This window comes from Mirounga angustirostris, unplaced genomic scaffold (assembly GCF_029215605.1).
Source record: "Mirounga angustirostris isolate CCGP_5_RB_7025 unplaced genomic scaffold, mMirAng1.0.hap1 SCAF_14, whole genome shotgun sequence".
In the NCBI taxonomy this organism is placed as follows: Eukaryota; Metazoa; Chordata; class Mammalia; order Carnivora; family Phocidae; genus Mirounga; species Mirounga angustirostris.
Window position 1 is genome coordinate 24464658 of NW_026991722.1, and position 9814 is coordinate 24474471.

Here is a 9814-nt window from a genome sequence, read left to right on the forward strand (position 1 = left end):
TGGGAGTCATCTGACCCATCGCCAGATGGTGATTTGCATAATTTATTCCCGTCCCCGGACTCTGATTGGTCACACCTTCGCTGACGCCCGAACCGAGACTCCCCAAAGTTTGAATGAAGCGCAGCCACACCCACCGCGTGGACGCTCCGCACGCGCCGCCTCGCTTCCAACCCCGCCCGCTTGGCTGGCCGCCGAGCTCCCGCCACCGCACTTCCTCCTTGTGCCGGCTCTCGGACCCCAGGTTCTCCGCTCGCCCCCGCCGCCCCGAAATGCGATCCCCGGAGAAGGCAGGTTATCCTTTCCCAAGTGCAAAGCCACCCCTGCGCCCGAAATGAGCTTTCCGCGCAGCCAAGAGTCAGGATGGAGGAGAGTCACCAGGTCACCCTTTGGGTCCTTCTCTTTTCGAGCCCCGTTACCCCCAGCGAGGCCTGCGTGCGACAGGTGCGTACAGAGTGATCTGACAGTAATCGGGCAGAGCTGAGGGGCCGTGGGCTGTGGGCTCTGGCCTGCCTGGGCTTTTCAGGATCGCACAGACCCTTTCCGCGTCACTGTTCCGCCCCTAGCAGCAAAACTTTGGGAAATCCACCCAGCTTCTCTAAGGTCGTTCCGTCGACCGCAGTACTCGGGTGGTAACAGTTCTCGCAGCTTAGGGATGTTGGGGAAATTAAGAGAGATAGTGTGGTACAGCGCTTAGCGCGGGGCCTGCCAAGTGTTACGATCTCTCTTGCCTTGGGGGTGGAGTGCTAGAGGGATACCAGGAGACACTCCCCAAAGGAACAGTGAGCCAAACTCAGAGGTCTCAGACGCGTGACCAGCGCCAAGTCTCGGCCCCACGCGCCCAGCTCCCTGTTAATTGGAATTAAGCAGCAGCTTCTTCCTTTCCTTGGTCATTTTTTCCCTCCTGTCCTTCCCTTTATTTTTTTTTTTTTAAGATTTTATTTTATTTATTTGAGAGAGAGAGAGTGAAAGAGAGAGCACAAGAGGGGGTAGGGTCAGAGGGAGAAGCAGACTCCCCGCCGAGCAGGGAACCTGATGCGGGACTCGATCCCGGGACTCCGGGATCATGACCCGAGCCGAAGGCAGACGCTCAACGAACTGAGCCACCCAGGCGCCCCTTGTCCTTCCCTTTATTGATCCGCGTCCCCCCTCCTCCCTCTGGTGCTGGCTCCAGCTTCCAGCTCCCGGCTCCCCGGAGGGACCCTGGGACTGAACTTAGAGTGACCGAGACCTTGACTGTGAGTCTGCGGCTGACACCTGGGAGCCAGAGCTGAACCTGCGGCAAATTCTGGGCGGCGGCAGGGACAACTGGGAGGCGGCTGCGCCCCAACAGCCCTTGGGGACGTAGAGCCGGTAGGAAGGACAGAAGGCGCCACGACAGGGCTGCGCTCCGCCGTCCCTTCGCGTTCCAGCCAGCCAGGGTTGGCTCTGCAAGATTGCATCTTTGACCTCGAGTAACCCCACCATCGCAGGGAACCAGTCCCACTCTTGCCTGGGGAGGAAAATGCCCGGGCAGCCTCGCGCCCCTTTCTTCCTGGTGTCAGGGCCCCAGCCGGGGAGATCAGTGTGGGGAAACCAGTCCTGAAGAGCAGGTTCTGTTCCTGCCCTATCCTGGTTACTTTTGTTACTCTGGCTGCCAACGGAGCTCTCTTTGTCCCTCCCATGTGCTGTAATAAATTAACAAGAAGCAGGCTAGCTTTATTTTTTAATATTAAACCCCGTGCACTTTATGGGATGGTAAATGGCACCCCAGATACGTTCCTTTCCTTCTGCTCCAGCTCTCCTCCATTGGTAAACGATACAGACATAAGTCAGGTATTATCTACGTTTTGTAGATAGGAAAACTGAGTCATGGGGACAGGCTGCAGGTTTGAAGGTCATTTTGACAGCCAGGTCTCTCTCCGCTGCTCTAGAAGCCAGTTTAATTTGGCCAGTTGGCTTCTAAATAGGAGCTCTTGGGAACCATGTCCCCCATCTCTCATGCCTCAGCGGCAAAAATCCCTTTTTCTGTCCTGAGTTGCTCAAAGCCATAGTCCCTAGAACCTTAACTGGACAGTGTGAGGATGTGTCTTGGGGGTCTTTGCCACATGTGAGATCCCCTAGGAGAACTAGGTATTCCTGCAAAGTTGGTTATCTTACCTGGGGGGGAAAAAACAGATTCAACAAAATCAATATCCATTTTTTTAACTGCCAAGGCTATGAAACCATTAAGTTTTACTGCTGGTTGGTTAGAGTGCCCTCCTGTGTCTCTGTATTAAAATATTATGTAAGAACTGTCAAAGGACATAATGAAATAACAGTCACAGCATAAGAGTAATGTGTAACATCAACTGTTTGTTATACTTCATACTTTCCAGAAGAACCACAGGAGATCTGGGGAGCCTCCTGTGTGGAGGAAATCTCTGTCTGGGGAGTTTCAGCAGAAAATTCTGTTTAGGGGTCCCTGGGTGGCTCAGTCGGGTAAGCATCTGCCTTCCGTTCAGGTCATGATCCTGGAGTCCCTGGGGATCTCTGGAGCCTCTCCGGTTCCCTGCTCAGCAGGGAGTCTGCTTCTCCCTCTGCTCCTCACCCCACTTGCTCTCTCTCTCTTAAATAAATAAATAAAATCTTAAAAAGCAAAGAAAAGAGAAAGTTCTGTTTGAGTTGTCAAAATTTCAAGGTCTCAGGCTACTCTAGTAAAGGATTCTGGTCATTCGTTTTGCCTGCCAACATGTGAAGGCACCTTTCTATGTTGAAGGAATGAATTCTCTTTTTATGAGACCTTTCCAGCCTCCCTTGCAGGTAGAGTTTAAATTCAGCCAATCAAACTCTAACCTGTAAGCTAGTGACGCCAGAAGCCCGTGGCCACTCCGCTCTACCAATGGGGCAGCAGCGGACACAGCCAGCTCTGGTTCTCTGGGGCCGCAGGGGGATCACCAGTTAGACCAGTCTGCAGTGGGATTTGGCCACTGCCATCTGCCTGAATGCTCTCCCAAGCCTGGTTCCTGTGCCCTGCAGAGATTTGGGGTTATTAGTCAATATCATTTTAAAGATTTTATTTATTTATTTATTTATTTATTTATTTATTTATTTATTTATTTATTCATTTGAGAGAGCGAGAATGAGGGAGAGAGAGTGCACATGAGAGGGGGGAGGGTCAGAGGGAGAAGCAGATTCCCTGCTGAACAGGGAGCCCGATTTGGGACTCGATCCAGGGACTCCAGGATTCATGACCTGAGCCAAGGCAGTTGCTTAACCAACTGAGCCACCCACGCGCCCCTAGTCAATATCATGTTAATGAGTTCCTCCTCAGCATTGCTTGCAACTAACAAGATGACTCAATCACCAGATATTAACTGAGCAGGTACTACAGGTAAAACAAGGGGCTGAGCACCCCCAAGGAATGTTCAGGGGTCCATCCCTGCACTCATGAACAAAGGTAGAAAGTTACAAGTGGCAACAGATTCCTGGCTAGGAGCTACCAGACATCCAGTGCTGTCCAACAGAAATAGAAGCCACATGTGTTCATCAGATGGGGTTGCAATAACAAAATACCATGGAGTGGATGGTTCGAACAACAGAAATTTATTTTCTCACAGTTCTGGAGGCTAGAAGTCTGAGATTAGGATGTGAGCATGGTTGGGTTCTGATGAGAACCCTCTTTTTGGCTTGTGGATAGCTGTCTCCTCACTGTCCTCAGATGACAGAGGGAGACAGAGACAGAGAGTGAGCAAGTTCTCTGGTCTCTTCTTGTAATACAAGGGCACTAATCCCATCATCAGGGCCCCAACCTCCTGCCCTCATCTAAACCTAATTATCTTTCAAAGGCCCCATCTCTAAAGACCATCATACCGGAGATTAGGGCTTCAACATATGAATTTGGGAGGGAGGGACACAATTCAGTCTGTAATGCCACATATGTGATTTTACATTTTCTAGTAGCAACACAAAAAGATAAAAAGAAACATGCGAAATTAATTTGCTAAATAGATTTGACCACAGAAACCTTGTCCCACAAAGAATTTAGTGAAGGCTCAGAATTCTCCAAGAACATTGTTTGGAAAGCACCAGATTAAGAACTATAACCACAGAGGAAGTTAACTGAGGCTCAGTTTAAACCTCCATTCGTAATCTGACTTCAACTCTCCTATATGCTGAAGGTAGCTTTGGGTAGGCTTGTTTGGGTTTGTTGGTTTGTTTATGTATGCCCCTCCTTTGCAAATCCACAAGCTTCAATACCTAGAATTCTTTCACTTAAAAGACATCTAAAGGGAGCTGAGTAATTCTCCTTAATAAAGAGATATTCCTGCAAATTCATATATGCAGTTTATACGTGGCTGTTTTCCTCCTGGGTCTATACAGGCATGGAGCAGGTCAAATGCTGGGTTTAACCAGGGGGTTGGATGGTTTAAAGGAATTTGCCTGAGAAACCAGCCAGGCCCGGCATATTATTCTGGGGAGAGATAGCAGGGCTGGGCTACATTATCAGGGTGAGACCCAGGGAAAGGTTATTAAGCCCCACTCACAGCCCCCAACCCCACAAAACCAGGGTGGTTCAGCTCAGAGTGCCATTTAATTCACTGTTAGTAATCTTCTCCAATGAGCCCTACATACAAAAACTAAATAACCACTGTGATACCAGCAAAGAACGTCAGGGTCCTCAGCACACCTGGGGGTCCGCACCTCCCACAGAGAAGACAGGAGGACAGCACCCAGCACTGTGTGGAGGAAGCCCAGCTGAGCAAACCAGGCGGACCTGCTGGGACCCTTTCTCTCGCCCATCACTTCCACACAACAGAACAGGGCAAAGGAAAGGCTGAGGCAGAGGGATTCGTGGCCAACTGAGAAGCATGTAAAATGGTTCAAAGGACAACCTGGAAGACTAGATCATCGAATTTTAAATGCTCTGGCATTTCCGAAGCTCTGTGAAAAAAAAATTTTTTTAACCTAATTCAAAAAGGTCCATCTTCTAGCAAAATATGTTACAAATAACTGACCCCAGGTTATCTGAAGAGACCAAAAACACAAGAAAAGATCCATAGTGACCAAGTATTCCATCCATACAGACCCCCAAAGTGCCAGATGTATATGCTTCCCCAGATAAATTCCCTTAAAATACCAAACCTTTGGTTAAATCCAAGTGTTCACCTATTCCTCTATCTATACATCTACGTAGCAGCTCATAGCTGGAGAACAAAACAAAGCACAGGCTTGCTAAATTAAAATAACAGCCACTGACCTCAAGCAGTCTTTTAATTTTGCCTAGCAATCAATTTATATTCCCTCAGACAATCTCCGCCTTCCACTCCTTCTCTTAGACAACTCTCTCACATCTTGTCCTCTCCCCTCTGACCTCCAACATCTCCCCCATCCCTCATCCTGATGATTTGACTTCCCATTTCACTGGGAAAATAAAATCAATCAGAAGAGAACACCCACAAACCTCCACCATCACACCCATCCATTTGTTTGCATCTGTCCCTATGTCCTCAGACCCCTTCCTGTTGCTAATGATGAACACTCTGCAGCTGTCTAAGCCCCCCTGCCCTTCAGTTGAACACCAGATGCCATCCCTGATCACCCACCTGAGGACATCACACCAACGATCCCCTCCCCCACCATGGATCCTTTCCATGGATCATTAGCATTTCTCCATCTTAAAGAAAACTCTATCGACTCTACTCCTGTCTCCAGACTCATCTTATTTCTCTGCTGCTCTTTGCAGTAAAATTCCTTTAAGGAGTCCCCTCTGTTCCCTGATTCCAATCCCTCACCTCCCATTCCCTCTCGGGCTCCACCACCTTCCCACAACCTCTCTCCTCAAGGTCACCAGTGGCCTCCACACAGCCAGGTCAATCCTCAGCCCTCCTCCTACCCCATCACGGTCACTCTTTCCTCCTTGGACACTCATGTGGTTCGTCCCTCCTCCTCAGTCTCTTTGCTGACTGACTTCTCATTGTTGGAGCGCCCTAGGGTTCCATCTGCAGAGCTCTTATTTTCATTTATCTAAAATCACTCCCTTAATAATCTCACCTATTCTCATGCCTTCAAAGCCATCTATATGTGATTCTCAAATATGTATAGATACATACAGATGTATAGGTAGATAAATAGATAGATAGACAGATAGATATAGGGATATATATCTCCAGCCTGAACCTCCTCCCTAAGCTCCAGATTTGTTCATCACTTTAGATGTCTTCAAGGCATCTCACATGTACCATGTTCAAAACTAAATCCCTGATCTTTCCCCCCAAATCTACTCCTACTTCAGTCTTCTTCCCAATTTCAATAAATGGCAAACTAATCCTCTCAGTCACTCAGGCCAAAAACTGGAGTTGGCTTTGATGTCTTCCTTTTTTTCTTGTCTCACATCCAACATTCAACAGATCCTGGTGGCTTCACCTTCGATATTCATCCAGAATCTGACCACCATTTAACACCTCCATCATTCCCACCATCATCTGTCACTGAAATAAACCACTTGAAGTACCCCTAGTGGCTCCCCAAGCCATTCACAGTAAAGGTGAGTCCTAATAGTAACGGACCAGGCTCTGCAAGGCCTCCCCTCTACCTCTCTGATATTAATTCACCCAACTTTCCACCTAGCTCAACCCCCACCTCATTCTGGCCTCCTTACTGTTCTCTGAACACACCATCCCTGTTCCACCTTGGGGCTTTCACCTTTGCTATTCCTTCTACTGACTCCCCAGATATTTATAGGGCTCACTCCCTCGCTGCCTTCAGATCTGTGCTCAAATGTCTTCATGAGGCTTCCCTGACCACCCCATTGAAAGTTGCAAACCGCCCCCCCCAACACTCCCTATGTTCCTCCCCTGCTTTATTTTTGTCTCTAACACTTACCACCATCTGGCATGTGACATATCTTAACTCATTCGTTTACAGCCTGGCTTCCCCTGTTAGGATGAAAGGGATTTTTGTGTATTTTGATCATTGCTGTATCTCCAGAACCAGGACTTAATAAATACTTGTTGAAGAAGCACACAAATAAAATCTGAAACTAAACTTTTTTAGAGCTGGATAAAGAATAAAAGCTTCAAAATTCTTTCTACAAAATCAGAATAACACTGATACCAAAATATGACAAAGATTGAAATGCAGAAAAAAAAAGAAGGAAAGGAAAATAGAAAAAAACTAAAGCTATCTCCTTTGAAATATTTTAAGTAAAATATTAGGGAAAGACTCTTTAAGCAGGATATAAACACAGAAGATAAACGAAAAGCATAGTAAATTTGACTACACAAAATTTTTTTTAAAACTTTTCTGCATTGGGGCGCCTGGGTGGCTCAGTCGTTGTGTCTGCCTTCGGCTCAGGTCATGATCCCAGGGTCCTGGGATCAAGCCCTGCATCGGACTCCCTGCTCAGCGGTAAGCCTGCTTCTCCCTCCCACTCTCCCTGCTTGTGTTCCCTCTCTTGCTGTGTCTCTCTCTGTCAAATAAATAAAATCTTAAAAAAAAAAACCAAAAAACTTTTCTGCATTAAAAAACACCTTAGGGGCGCCTGGCTGGCTCAGTTGGTGGAGCAGGCGACTCTTTTTTTTTTTTTTTTTTTTTTATTCATGAGAGAGAGAGAGAGAGAGGCAGAGGCAGAGGGAGAAGCAGGCTCCCGGTGGAGCAGGGAGCCCGATGCGGGACTCGATCCCAGGACCCTGGGATCATGACCTGAGCCGAAGGCAGACGCTTAACCGACTGAGCCACCCAGGCATCCTAGAGCAGGTGACTCTTGATCTCAGGGTTATTTCCTTCGAGTCCCACTTGGGGTGTAGAGATTACTTAAACAATAAAATCTTAAAAAAAAAACACACACACTTTTTTTTTTAAGGCAATTTCAGACTGAGCCGCATAATATTTGTTACCATTTCTCAATTTTCAAAGACTTTTTTTAAAAAAAAATCCAATATGTCTCCTTGCTGTAAATTAGGAAAAGGACTCCCTCCCTTGAGATATTTTACTTCCACTTTTCAGAAAAACGATCACACTATGCTAATTTTGTTAGGACAAGACACTTCACTGCCATCTGCCAGAAAAATGACATAATAAATATTGAAATCTCTGATTTCTATGATATGAATAGAATCCGCTAGGTTGAACAGTATAGAACCCACGCAACTATTGACACCACCTATATTCTAGACTGAGGTAATTGTAAATAGTATTTTTCACTCCCATGAACATCCACCAGGATTAAAACATTGCGTTGGATGCCAATAAATTCTTTTTTTTTTTTTTTTTTTTTTGCAGGCTGAAAAGCATTCTTACTCCCTCCCCAAATTCCAGTAATCAGTAATACCCTGTAATCATTGGAACAATCACAAACATTCTTAGGCTTTTCCAAAATGCCCCCAGGAAACAACATCCCCCCTTCGAGAACCAGGGGTGTAGATTGGTTGGAAGGAGTGGAAGACGACTTTAACTCTTTATTTTATGCTTTTCTATACAGCTTGAATTTTTTACTATATGCATGCATAAGAAAAGGAATGATTAAAATATGAAAATACAAATTAATTAAATCAGGACACAGAAGAGGAGCTAAATATTAGGGATGGAGGAATGATTCCAAGGAAGACACATAATCTTGATCCCAGTACCTAATAGTAAGAGAGGTCTGAAGTCTACCACAGTCTCCGCAGTAACTAGTTGAAAGAGCCTGGTCCAGAAAGCCAAGAACTTGACTCTGCCTCTAGGAAAATCAACAACCACCCTCCTAGTGTCTTGCATCTCTTAGTAGATAGAGGGCATTGAGTGCAAGAGTGTTCAAGCTCTTTCAGGTGGCGGAGCACCTACAGGTCATGATGCTTTTTGCTGAAGAGTGTTAACTGTTAAAATATTTCATTTTAGGGCGCCTGGGTGGCTCAGTTGGTTAAGCGACTGCCTTCGGCTCAGGTCATGATCCTGGAGTCCCGGGATCGAGTCCCGGGATCGAGTTCCGCATCGGCCTCCCTGCTGGGCAGGGCGTCTGCTTCTCCCTCTGGCCCTCCCCCCTCTCCTGTGCTCTCTCTCATTCTCTCTCTCTCAAATAAATAAATAAAATCTTTTAAAAAAAATAATTCATTTTATCACATAAACTATGCTCTTACATAAACCATTTATTTAGCTCCTATGTGTGGCTTTAAAATGTCAGTTTCGTGAAACTTACACACTACAAAGCACAATGTGAAAACAAAATTACAAATACAGACGGAAAACCAGCTGTCTCAGCATCACTGGCCAGTGCTGAGTTTTCCATGACTACTCCCTTGTTACTTGTTTGTGTTCTTTTATCTGTTGGAGGCACCCAAGTAGTAGAAAGCACAAAAACTTTAAGAAAAATTATGGCTTTGCTGTAGGCCAAAAACTAGTTCAAAATAAAAGATTTTTTTTACATGGTAAAATCCAAATAAAGCTTGCAGTTAGGTTGTGAGTACTATGCCCATGCTGGGCCCCTTGTTTTGACTGTTGTACAGGGATTGTATAGGACATCAACTTCAGGGCACCTGCATGGCTCAGTTGGTTAAGCGTCTGCCTTCAGCTCAGGTCATGATCCCAGGGTCCTGGGATTGAGCCCCACATCGGGCTCCCTGCTCTGCGGGAAGCCTGCTTCTCCCTCTCCCTCTGCCCCTCCCCACTGCTCATGCTCTCTCTCTCTCAAATAAATAAATAATCTTAAAAAAAAAAAAAAGATGTCAACATTAGGGGAAGCTGGGTGAGGGACAAGCTCTCTTCACTATTGTTGCAGCTGTTCTGCAAATCAAAAATCAGTTCAAAATAAAGTTTAAAAATTTATTTAAAAAAATAGGAATACATAGGGCTGATGTAAAATTACAAACAAGTCCAAGGT

General features: G+C 46.1%; 1 long non-coding RNA gene across 1 annotated transcript; it reads left to right on the forward strand.

The window, feature by feature from the left end:
* The first annotated feature begins 152 nt into the window (after positions 1 to 152).
* Positions 153 to 9009, forward strand: LOC135362450 (uncharacterized). The gene is made up of 3 exons (XR_010407184.1): positions 153 to 441; positions 6366 to 6502; positions 8836 to 9009. It is a non-coding gene; the product is annotated as an uncharacterized LOC135362450 (long non-coding RNA).
* The last annotated feature ends 805 nt before the right edge of the window (positions 9010 to 9814 follow it).